At 38.3% G+C, this 15000-nt stretch overlaps 1 protein-coding gene across 4 annotated transcripts in view; it reads right to left on the reverse strand.

Annotated features, from left to right (window-relative positions):
• LOC147027110 (BMP/retinoic acid-inducible neural-specific protein 3-like) overlaps positions 1-15000 on the reverse strand; it is a 286980-nt gene that overhangs the window by 268191 nt on the left and 3789 nt on the right. Inside the window, exon 1 of one of the 4 annotated variants that reach the window (XM_085883277.1) lies at positions 14755-14913. The exons of 2 other annotated variants lie outside the window; for them this stretch is intronic. The gene's annotated coding sequence lies outside the window, so the exon portion shown is untranslated. Of the gene's footprint in view, positions 1-14600; positions 14914-15000 lie in introns of those variants that run through there. One more of the 4 variants, XM_085883276.1, reaches the window with a different exon arrangement.

The raw sequence follows: 15000 nt of genomic DNA on the forward strand, positions 1-15000 counted from the left end.
AAAATATGAGGAAGAGCAGTGTATTTATGCATAAGGTAGACAAGGTACAGGTACTCATGGTGCACATAACACCTCCCCTTTATTTAAATCGAATTATATATTTGAAAACTGTAAAAAACAAATTGCCTTCATAATACTTCCAAGAACCATGCTGTATATCGATATATATATATATATATATATATATATATATATATATATATATATATATATATATATATATATATATATATATATATATAGCATGAGAAGGCGCGGCATGTGAGAGGGAGCAGTATGAGGGTGAAGAAGAGCCCTAAAATATGGTTATGTATGATTCTGATTGATGCCGTGTTATATGATGATCAATAAAGCCTCCATCTCCTAAACTTCAACTCAATGTTGTCTTTCTACAGTGTTCTGTATAAGATTGCTTTAGTCATGCTAACTTTACGGATTTTTTTTTAAAAACGATCTTTAAAATCATTATTTCATTAAAATTGAACTATAAACCTAACACTGCATGGGGGTGTCATGTTCCATGAACTCTCTCGTTACATATGTAATATGTAGATGGCCTTCAAATACCGAGTTCAAGATTATCATTAGAATGCAGAAATTATTTGAGGACGATTATAGGAAGCATTCAATTATCGATAATAAAAGTTTCGAAATTAAAAACAGTAGCAATTGTCATATCCATTTAATGTTGCTCAGACTATATAAGATTGATACAAAATATGAGCAGAAAAAAAATAGATAAACAGCAAAGTGCTCTTTGCACACAGAAAAAAAAAAAAACCAACCTCCTCCTCCTCAAATCACAGTGTGGGCCATCGTCTTTCGGTGTAGCTTTTTACGTCTTGCAATGCATTAAAGTCTCTGAAGCAAATATATCCAGAGCCAACCTTGAAGAAATCGATCAGCAAGCCGAGAGTTCAGCCGCAAATGATTGCAGCAAACACTTTTTTTTTTTTTTTTTACAAAACTCATTAAAACCAAAATGCAATCAAACCAACACCAGATATCCACCTTTAATCAAAAATACGTATCTAATTGAGCTAAGTGACCTTTACCAGAATATTCCAGGAATAACCAGCCATCGGACTGGATACGCTTGCTGAAAACCCGAGCACAAATTCGAGGTTCTGACTTGGCACGGCAGCATGGAAAAACAGAAAGCACCAAAGTTTGTCCTCAAGGACAAGCTCAAGTTAAAACTGAAGTGTTGGTGCAGGGTAGATAGGGATTGATTGGATAGTAAGGTTCTTTTAGGGGGATAAGTGCAAAAATAAAACTAAAGGGAAATAGGTCCTTACATTTATCCCAGATGTGCGTCTTCCTAGAATTGCCGACAACATGCTTTACACTTGGTGGCGCAAAGTTCCCAGACGCTTCAGAAACTGAAAACATGCTGTTCTGTCGCTCTGACATCCTCTCGTGCTCTTCACTGACCTTATTTGATCTCAAGTTGGAGACTGGAGGCTCATGGGACTATTGCTGAGCTGATGTGGTCAAACTCATAAATTAGGCAATTGGCTGGGCTATCACCTTAAAGGATAGAACCTTCACCATTCTCACAACCAAGGGGAAGCACACAAAACAGTAAGCTTAATGTTCTCTCTGAAGATAGTGTATTCTCACAATGCAGTGCTTTTTCAGGCAGCATACCATAAAACATTTTGAGTCAGATCCAGGGATGTTAGGAATAAAACCCAGATAGAGATGGCACCTGTCTGTAAATATTTCATATAGATGCCTTCATCACACAGCTACAAATCGCTATTCTACATTACACTCACTGGTGCATTGGTTCACACAATTATCAGGTGATATGTGTAATAATCATGTCTTAATCCTCATAGTTAATACGAGATTGTTTTAGCTAAAAGCCTATCTTACAGTACATTTTGCTTTCAAGGGTTATCTGATTACCTGATAAAGTTAAATCAACAACTTATCCAAGAGGCATTCAAACGGTTCTTGCAACGAGATAATCACAACAGTGCAAGACCCACAAAAATTGGTCAACTATTTTCATTATGAATAACTAGTTGGAAGATACATAAATTCATTAATAGTTATATACCCTGTTGTAGGTTTTGGGCATGACTTGGACTATGACCAGCATCTCATTGGAAGGATATTTTGAATGTTCCACACATTTCTGATTGATTGTAACTAATGGCAGTACTGTGCTTAAATTGTGGCCAGATAAGTTTACTTTGGCAAATGTAAACCACCTGTGCCACTTTACACAGCAACCCACCTGTGTGGTTGCCAAGCAACGATGCCTAAATAATTTGACAGGCCATATTGTAGCTGGCAGAGATTCACGGACATTGGTGCTGTCTCACTGTCATTAACCTTGTATAGTACTCTGGGGCGATCACCGTTCCTATGGGCTGTAGCTGCACAGTTTCCAGCAAATCAGCAGCGCAGCAGCCCGAAAGGCTGAGCAGTGGGTGGGTGACAGGAGGAGAGTGATGAAGAAGAAGAAAAAAAAAACAACCATGATCGAGTTACATTTGAGTGAGGATTGAGTCAAATATAACACAATAGTGCCGAACATGACTATCATTTGTCGACGAGATACTTGTATCTCAAACTATGAAAATGCTGGGGTTTCTGCAGAAGGTCGAATGAATGATTATTTATAGGATAGGATTGAAGAAAATTGCATGAAATAGTAAAAGCTGCTGTCTAGAATACAAAGTGCAATTTGTCACTGCCAAAGTTATGTAAATGTCTGCAGTATTATATTTCTGTTGATTTATTTGCATTAAAAACATATCAACAAGAGAAGGAGCAATCAGAGATTGCAGACACTTGGCAGGACTTTTTGTGTGTGGTGTACTTTTTATACTCGTGTGTTCTATAATTAATGACACATAACTCAAACTGCCACTTAAAACTGCTGGCAGTGATGACCGGGCACCAAGACGTCCCACTTTGATCGGCCACTTGACCCTGACCCATGATGTTTATTATTATTCAATTGAATTTATAATGGAATTAAAATATACTAAATTAAAATCAAATGGAAGACCAAAGAGTTACAGTCCTGCATTGGAGTAATCAGAAGGAACCCGAACAAGAAAAAAAAAGCAAAGATGAAGTCATCAGGAGGAATCTGGATAGGATTCAGCTGTTACTTCTCTTCCCTCAAATCCACCCAGGAACAACCAAGTGAGCCTTATTCAAAAATAAATATAAACAAAATAACCCTGATCAGAACAATTCAATAATTCTGGGTACCAGACCATGTGTCCGATCAAGTTGAAATATAAAACATATATTTCCCACTATTACAAGATCATGAATGTGATGTTTCACATTGATTGATGAAGCGGTGACCTCACCCCCCTCCCCTAAAAAAAAAAAGTATTTCTTCTCTTCTCCAAAACTACACAAACAATTTAAATGAAACTTGACCATAACCTTCGTCACCCATGATGTACCAAAGTTTGTTCGGGACATTAACAAAATGAATAAATAAAATCAGGGTCTACGGGGGTCTGTGTGCGGTTTTAGTGACTGATGCTCCTGATCCAGGTGAGCTTCAGGATGCACGGTCATACTTTTTATACACATAGTCGAGGCTCGTGGAAGAGCACGTACACTGAATGGGCCAGGAAGCAACAGTAGAGAAACAGGGGAAACACCAACAACAGGGTTAAAGGACAAAATAGAGGGAGATTTGGGCTTGTAGTGGGGCAACTTAGCTAAATATAGCATAACAATTGTGCATTTTGTGAGGAAGGCACCAAATTTGGCACACTAGTAGCCTATCATATTATGAACAGATTTGGATATTGGGCCATCTCAAATTCAGCCGCTGATGGCTGCCACAGCCATTTTCCACTGCCATCAAAAATTTGAGATGGCCCAATATCCAAATCTGTTCATAATATGATAGGCTACTGGTGTGCCAAATTTGGTGCTTTCCTCACAAAATGCACAATTGTTATGCGAAGTTGCCCCACTATTGGGAGGCAATTCTAAACTGTTAGGAAGCAATTTTAAAACAGGTATAAAAGGAAGTAATCGTAAATACATGCAAAAGGCAGTAAGTGTAAACAAATCTAAAATCATGCAATTGTAAGCAAGTCTAAAAGGCACAAATCTTAAAATGACCATTATGTATGACATCATGATATTTTCCACAAATGAAGTCCTTCGCAACATATTTCCTTGGCATCACTTTTGACTTCACATAGATTATAAAATAACAAATGCCACTTTGTTGAGGTCGTTTTTTTATTGCCCTCGCCAGCGGAGAGGGTATCGCATTTTGTCCGTTTGTCTGCACAGAACCTTTTTGTTTTTCTCTGCAACTGCTTGTCAGATTGACACAAAATCTTCACCATAGGAGCAACGACTCACGTATAATGTTTTAATGACCACTTTGACATCATAGGTCACGTGGTGTGGAAGCCATATTGGAAAAAAGGAAAAACTTTGGACTTTTGTATCTCCAAAATCGCACCAAGGAAAAAATTGAAACTTGGCACATGGCAAATACTCCTGGTGGGGAATGTGTGATTTTTTATTATGATGTCATGATTGCATATGTAAAACACTACATCTGATCAGTATGAAAATTTGCAAGTCATCTCGGGACAAATTGATCCAAAGAAAAAAGAATTGATGATATCAACCGTCATGTGATTCAGTAGCCATATTATTTTAAGAAAAAATAAAAATTCAAAAATCTTCTTCTCAGAAACGGCTGAACAGATCGAGGCAAAACTTTACAACTTACATGTATGACCGAATATCCATGAAGAACAAAACTTTCACACATATGACGTCATAGGTCACATAGTTTTGGCAGCCATATTGTATTTACCATAAAACCTATTAAAAAAAAAATATATATATATATATATATATATATATATATATATATATATATATGTGTATATATTCTTCTCCAGAATGACTGGACAGATCAAGGGGAAGCTTCACACATATATTCCCCAAACTTTGGGGATGCCAAGGTATTCAAGAATAATTCATAGGTCACATGGTCTGGCAGTCATATTGGATTGAGCAGAAATCTCTTTAAAAAAAATTTTCTTTCTTGAGCCACTTCATCGATCGACATGAAACCTCACATTTATGATCTAGTAGTGATGGGGAAAATAAGTTTTAAATTTCAACCTGATCGGATGCACGGTCTGGAAACCAGAATTATTTAATTGTTTTATCTGAGTTTTTTTTAATAAGGCTCGCTTGGCTGTGCTTGGGTAGATTTGAGGGTAGAGGAGTTGCAGCTGAAACCCAAATCCTATCCAGGTTCCTCCTGATGACCTCATATTTGCTTTTGTGCTTGTTGGGGTTCCTCCTGATGACTCCAATGCAGGACTGTACCCATTTGGTCTTCCATTTAATTTGCATTGAATATATTTTAATCCCATTCTAAATTAAATTGAATAATAATAAACTTTCATGGGTCAGGGTCAAGTGTCTGTTCAACACGGGTTTGCATCAAAGCGGGACATCTTGGTTCCCAGTCATCACTGCCAGCAGTTATAAAGTGGCAGTTCTAATGTCTATTATTAATTACGTAACACACCAGCACACAAAACAAGTCCTGGGAAGAATCTGCAATCTCTGATTGCTCTTTTTCTTGTTTCCTTTTGTTCTTGGTAAAATCATGAAAAAAAAATAACAAACATAAACCTATGAACAGTTATGGGAAAGTTAATAACAGGATTGCATAAATTCAAACAACATAAAAGGGTAAAATACAAGACAAAGTCAAGCCTGAAGATCCACCGACCTTTAAATAACCTAGTGCCACAGGTCTTTAGAGTTTTAAAGAGTTAATGTTGCATTTTAGATGTAATTGGAATATAGTTGAGGTTTTCACAGCAATGTATGAACTATATTGTTTTCATAAAGTTTGGTTGAAATAAATATTCACTTCGTTATAAATACAGAAACTGAAATAACTTTGGCTCCATAATTGGAGCACTAATTGCAAAGTTGCTTCAGGTTTTTGACATTCAACTCATTGTTGCATATTTAAGTTGGACAACATAGTTTGAATCCAACACAAGCTCAGTCCAAACATCTTCCTCACTCTTATACTCCTAGAAGAACTAACAACACAATCACAAGAGTGCGGTAGCAGTATAGCTTAGAGCTCAGCACACTCGCCACTGAGCTGCCTCACCTGCATTTGAATCTCAAGCGAACAAGAAACTGTCACCCTGGTGTTTCATATGAAGTGTGATACGTAAACGTGTGCACCACACATCGGAAGCACCTGATGCCAAATTACCCATTTGTAGCACCAGACATTGGTAGACGTTAAAGATCCCGTGGTGTCATTCGTGAAGTCAGTGAATAATTGCCGGCACCCTAAAATAAATTACAAGCCCCTGCCTAAAACAGGGGACAGGAAGTGGTCTCGACATCTTGGGCAACCCTTGACATTAGGTTTCACAGTTTGCTCTCTCTGGGTGTGGTTTTCCTCTCGTCAACACTTCCTACACCAGAAAGAAATTCATATTCCCAGGATCTTTGCATGTCACATGTGAATGGCTGACTTTGGCTATGAAGGACAACCATGATGACAATTGTCTAGTGAGATATCGTAATATTTCATGGCAGTTAATCAATAAAATCCTTCTATTTTGAATTCCTTCAGAAAAACATGCAAATAAATGAGACCCTTAAAGTAGTAGTGGTAGTGGATGATTTGAATTCCATTCCCACTGTTGCAATATATTTTTTTATGATTTATAGTAATCTCAGCACATCTCAGATAAACAAAATCGTACAACTCGATTTAGTTTGGCTCTCAAAAGTGTCTAGCCTTAAGCTCAAATCCTTGTACATGCACCCTGGTGCTTAAAGGAAAGCCAGGACAGCTTCTTATAATAGAGAATTCCATTGTCCGATTTGTGCAGCCTTGGGCTACAGAGCTAGGAACGATGATTTTGACTCTCCCAATTCCTGCCGTTTGTTCAGCTTCGTTGCATATCTGCCCACAGTGCAGTCCTGAAGCAATTCAACAAACAGTTCCTGGCCTGGTACTCAGAGATTTCATGGTTCAAATCACATGCAACCCATGACCTTGCCTCTTTGCCATCCTGGCACACACAAGGTAACATTCTGGCAAAAAAACACCAGCGCAGTGCACAAGGTAAAATAATAAAATAAAATTATAGCTAAACGATATCATGTGAATATCAATTTTGAGAAAAATCAGAAATATGTGTAACAGAAAGATTGATAGAGCAGGAGAACAGCAATGCAAAGGAAACTGGGGTACCCTGGGACATACCCTCAATACTGGCCATTGATATTAAGTGCCAATACATTGGCGCTTACTTCGTAATGTCTCTTACTTCAGAATGTCGGTTAAGTGTTAATGTGTGGGAACTTTGAAAAAAAAAAAAAAGCACAAACAAAACATGAGCACTTAATATCCATGGCCAAGAATAGCTTTGACAGGGGACATGTCTCAATGAACCCCATTTCTCCCAAATATGATATTAACTTTGTATGCAGCCTGGGTTTCTCAAAAGGAATGCCCACAAACCCAGGTTAGGCCTCAATTGTGAATGCTCCACAAACCGACAACTTTGCTTCCAGGGCTCTTATCAGGGTGAAGTCATTCATTTCAGTAAGGACCATTTACCGAACAATGGCATGTCATTATGTCTGCTTGCTCTCTGTCCATCACACGTGCAATCCAACTTTGGTCGTATCAAGCATGCTATTGTTGGTACTAAAATGGCAGGCCATGGTGTCCACAATACGGTGAAATGCCAAATAACCGTCTGACTTTGCAGGAGCATTGCATCAGCAGCATAGCTGTTGCTCATTATAATGATTCAACCATTAGATTTGATTTGTAATATAATTTCAGTGAAATAAGCACTTGCTTGATATATTATCGGCATGTTGACCCATCACAAAATACTCACCTGAAGGATGTTGAAAAAGTTCTCAGTGATAGTCCAAGAAACGCACAGGTTTTATTATTTTCCCACTATACCATTACATGAGATGTACCATACTCATTGCAGAACATCGGTGCTCCCAAAGTGGATTCTTTGCCCGGGGTTATGCTGAGTGTTTTGCCATTGCCTTTTGGCAGTCAAAGTAGGAATATGGAATTTGGACAGGGCGCTGGCGATATCCGGCCTACTCTTCATCAACGACACCAGAGGATCTGTAATGGCCGCCGAAAACATAAACACACACACACACACACACACAGACAAACACGCACACGAACATAAACACAAACACACACACACAAACATAAAAACATACACACATAAACACACACACACACACACACACACACACACACACACACACACACACACACACACACGAATATAAACACAAACACACACACACAAACATAAAAACATACACACATAAACACACACACACACACACATACACATAAACACACACACACACAAACATAAACACACACACACACACACATAAACACACACACACGCACACGAATATAAACACACACAAACACGCACACGAACATAAACACACACTCAAACATAAAAATACACACACACAAACATAAACACACATAAACAAAAAACACACACACACAAACATAAACACACACACGCACACGAATATAAACACACACACACAAACACACACGAAGATAAACACACACACACACACACACACACACACACACACACACACAAAAACACACACAAAAACACGCACACGAACATAAACACACACAAACATGCACACAAACATAAACACACATAAACACGCACACAAACATAAACACACACAAACACGCACACAAACATAAACATAAACACACACACGAACATAAACATAAACACACACACATACACGAACATAAACACGCACACAAACATAAACACACAAATACGCACACGAACATAAACACACACACACACACGAACATAAACACACACACACAAACATAAACACACACACACACACACAAACATAAACACACACAAACACGCACACGAACATAAACACACACACAAACATAAAAACACACACAAACATAAACACACACACACAAACATAAACACACACACGCACACGAATATAAACACACACACACAAACACACACACACGAAGATAAACACACACACACACACACACAAAAACACACACAAAAACACGCACACGAACATAAACACACACAAACATGCACACAAACATAAACACACATAAACACGCACACAAACATAAACACACACATACACGAACATAAACACGCACACAAACATAAACACACAAATACGCACACGAACATAAACACACAGACAAGAACATAAACACACACACACACACACACCCACAAACAAAAAGACACACACACAAACATAAACACACACACACAAACATAAACACACACACACACACACACACACACACACAAACACACACAAACATAAACACACACAAACACGCACACGAACACGTACACGAACATAAACACGCACACAAACATAAAAACACACACACAAACACCTAAAAACACACACACACAAACATAAACACACACACACAAACATAAACACACACACACAAACATAAACACACACACACAAACATAAACACACACACGCACACAAATATAAACAGACACAAACACGCACACGAACATAAACACACACTCAAACATAAAAACACACACACAAACATAAAAACACACACACAAACATAAACACACACACGCACACGAATATAAACACACACATAAACACACACACACGAACATATACACACACACACACACACACACAAACACGCACACAAACATAAACACAAACACACACACACAAACATAAAAACACACACACAAACATAAAAACACACACACGAACACACACATGAACATAAACACAAACACACACACACAAACATAAAAACACACACACACATAAACACACACACGCACACGAATATAAACACACACAAACACGCACACGAACATAAACACACACTCAAACATAAAAACACACACACAAACATAAACACACACACACATAAACATAAACACACACACACAAACATAAGCACACACACAAACATAAACACACACACACGCACACGAATATAAACACACACACAAACACACACACACGAACATACACACACACACACACACACACACACACAAAAACACACACAAAAACACACACAAAAACATAAACACACACCCAAACATAAACACACACAAACATGCACACAAACATAAACACACACAAACACGCACACAAACATAAACCTAAACACACACACGAACATAAACATAAACACACACATAAACACACACACACAAACACGCACACAAATACGCACACGAACATAAACACACACACAAACATAAACACACACACAAACATAAACACACACACACACGCACACGCACATAAACACACACACACACACAAACATAAACACACACACACGAATATAAACACACACAAACACGTACACGAACATAAACACACACACAAACATAAAAGCACACACACAAACATAAACACACACACACAAACATAAACACACACACACACAAACATAAAAACACACACAAACATAAACACACACACGCACACGAATATAAACACACACAAACATAAACACACACTCAAACATAAAAACACACACAAATATAAACACACACACACAAACATAAACACACAAACACAAACATAAACACACAGACACGCACACGAATATAAACACACACATAAACACACACACACGAACATAAACACACACACAAAAACACACATAAAAACACGCACACGAACATAAACACACACAAACACGCACACTAACATAAACACACACAAACACGCACACAAACATAAACACACACAAACACGCACACAAACATAAACACACACAAACACGCACACAAACATAAACACACACACGAACATAAACATAAACACACACAAACATAAACACACAAACAAACACAAACACACAAATACGCACACGAACATAAACACACACACACACTAACACGCACACGAACATAAACACACACACACACACACACAAACATAAACACACACACACACACACACACACAAACATAAACACACACAAACAAGCACACGAACATAAACACACACAAACACGCACACGAACATAAACACACACTCAAACATAAAAACACACACACAAACATAAACACACACACACATAAACATAAACACACACACACAAACATAAACACACACACACAAACATAAACACACACACACGCACACGAATATAAACACACACACAAACACACACACACGAACATAAACACACACTCAAACATAAAAACACACACACACACAAAAACACACACAAACAAACATAAACACACACACACAAACATAAACACACACACACACACAAAAACACGCACACGAACATAAACACACACAAACACGCACACAAACATAAACACACACAAACACGCACACAAACATACACACACACAAACATAAACACACACATAAACACACACACACAAACACGCACACGAACATAAACACACACACAAACATAAACACACACACAAACATAAACACACACACACGCACACGCACATAAACACACACACACACACAAACATAAACACACACACACGAATATAAACACACACAAACACGTACACGAACATAAACACACACACAAACATAAAAGCACACACACAAACATAAACACACACACACAAACATAAACACACACACACACAAACATAAAAACACACACAAACATAAACACACACACACACACAAACATAAAAACACACACACACAAACATAAACACACACACTCAAACATAAACACACACACACGCACACGAATATAAACACACACACACAAACATAAACACACACACACAAACATAAACACACAGACACGCACACGAATATAAACACACACACATAAACACACACACACGAACATAAACACACACACGCACACAAAAACACACATAAAAACACGCACACGAACATAAACACACACAAACACGCACACAAACATAAACACACACAAACACGCACACAAACATAAACACACACAAACACGCACACAAACATAAACACACACAACACACACACACAAACATAAACACACACATAAACACACATACACGAACATAAACACACACACAAACATAAACACACAAACAAACACAAACACACAAATACGCACACGAACATAAACACACACACACACACTAACACGCACACGAACATAAACACACACACACACACACAAACATAAACACACACACACACACACACACACACACACACACAAACATAAACACACACAAACATAAACACGAACATAAACACACACTCAAACATAAAAACACAACACACAAACATAAACACACACACGCACACGAATATAAACACACACACAAACACACACATACGAACATAAACACACACACGCACACAAAAACACACACAAAAACACGCACACGAACATAAACACACACAAACACACACACAAACATAAACACACACACGCACACGAATATAAACACACACAAACACGCACACGAACATAAACACACACTCAAACATAAAAACACACACACAAACATAAACACACACAAACAAACATAAACACACACACACAAACATAAACACACACACACACACAAAAACACGCACACGAACATAAACACACACAAACACGCACACAAACATAAACACACACAAACACGCACACAAACATACACACACACAAACATAAACACGCACACAAACATAAACACACACAAACACGCACACAAACATAAACACAAACAAGCACGCACACAAACATAAACATAAACACACACACGAACATAAACATAAACACACACACACATACACGAACATAAACACACACACACAAACACGCACACAAACATAAACACAAACACAAACACACACACACACACATAAACACACACACACGCACACGAATATAAACACACACATAAAGACACACACACACGAACATAAACACACACACACACACAAACACGCACACGAACATAAACACAAACACACACACAAACATAAAAACACACACACACAAACATAAACACACACACACAAACATAAACACACGCACACGCACACGAACATAAACACACACACAAGCATAAAAACACACACACAAACATAAACACACACACGCACACGAATATAAACACACACACAAACACACACATACGAACATAAACACACACACGCACACAAAACACACACAAAAACACGCACACGAACATAAACACACACAAACACGCACACAAACATAAACACACACACACGCACATGAATATAAACACACACAAACACGCACACGAACATAAACACACACTCAAACATAAAAACACACACACACAAACATAAACACACACATAAACACACATACACGAACATAAACACACACACACACACACAAAAACACGCACATGAACATAAACACACACACACGAACATAAACACACACACACACACAAACACGCACACGAACATAAACACAAACACACACACAAACATAAAAACACACACACACAAACATAAACACACACACACAAACATAAACACACACACACGCACACGAACATAAACACACACTCAAACATAAAAACACACACACAAACATAAACACACACACGCACACGAATATAAACACACACACAAACACACACATACGAACATAAACACACACACGCACACAAAAACACACACAAAAACACGCACACGAACATAAACACACACAAACACGCACACAAACATAAACACACACACACGCACACGGATATAAACACACACACACGCACACGAACACAAACACGCACTCAAGCATAAAAACACACACACAAACATAACCACACACATAAACACACATACACGAACATAAACACACACACACACACATACAAAAACACACACAAAAACACGCACACGAACATAAACACACACAAACACGCACACAAACATAAACACACACAAACACGCACACAAACATAAACACACACAAACACGCACACAAACATAAACACACACAAACACGCACACAAACATAAACACAAACAAGCACGCACACAAACATAAACATAAACACACACACGAACATAAACATAAACACACACACATACACGAACATAAACACGCACACAAACACGCACATAAACATAAACATAAACACACACATACACACACACGAACATAAACACACACACAAACACGCACACAAACATAAACACATAAACACACACATACAAACATAAACACACAGACACGCACACGAATATAAACACACACATAAACACACACACACGAACATAAACACACACACACACACAAACATAAACACACACACACACAAACTCGCACACGAACATAAACACACACACACACACACACACTTTTTGTTTATTTATCCCGATTCATGGATAATATTTAAGATCTTGCTTCGACACCACCACCACCACAAGCCTGTCCCCCACTGACACATTTCCTTCATGTACACTTTAAATTCACTCCCAGACAGGAGAACATGAACAGATAATAAACCAACAACAATCTCGTACTCATGGAGGAACGTATCCAGGAGAGAACGGGCAGGAGGGAAGAACCCCGACCACCAATTCACCGTCACGTGACCATAAATTTAGGATTTCCTCAAAAAGTCCTCATTGTGTAAAATGTCCTGATATTAAACAACACACTCTCCCTGTACTGTACCCGGTCGGGTATTATCCATGTCGCCTCAACATCAAATACACTTCGGACAACCCTCCATCCGCCGTTTAAAATGCTGTTCATCTGCACACAAGGCACCGCGTGATGACGTCACGACGACGCGTTCTCCAGGTGCAGGCAGCAGGAAGATACTCGAATCGCTGGTCTCGCGGAAGGCGTTTTACGAGAACCAAGTAACCTCGTTTAGCCTATACACCGCCAAGTATAAATAACGGGGATACAAAGCCT

This window comes from Eptatretus burgeri, chromosome 5 (assembly GCF_056783735.1).
Source record: "Eptatretus burgeri isolate ZD-2024b chromosome 5, Ebu_testis_v1, whole genome shotgun sequence".
Taxonomy (NCBI): domain Eukaryota; kingdom Metazoa; phylum Chordata; class Myxini; order Myxiniformes; family Myxinidae; genus Eptatretus; species Eptatretus burgeri.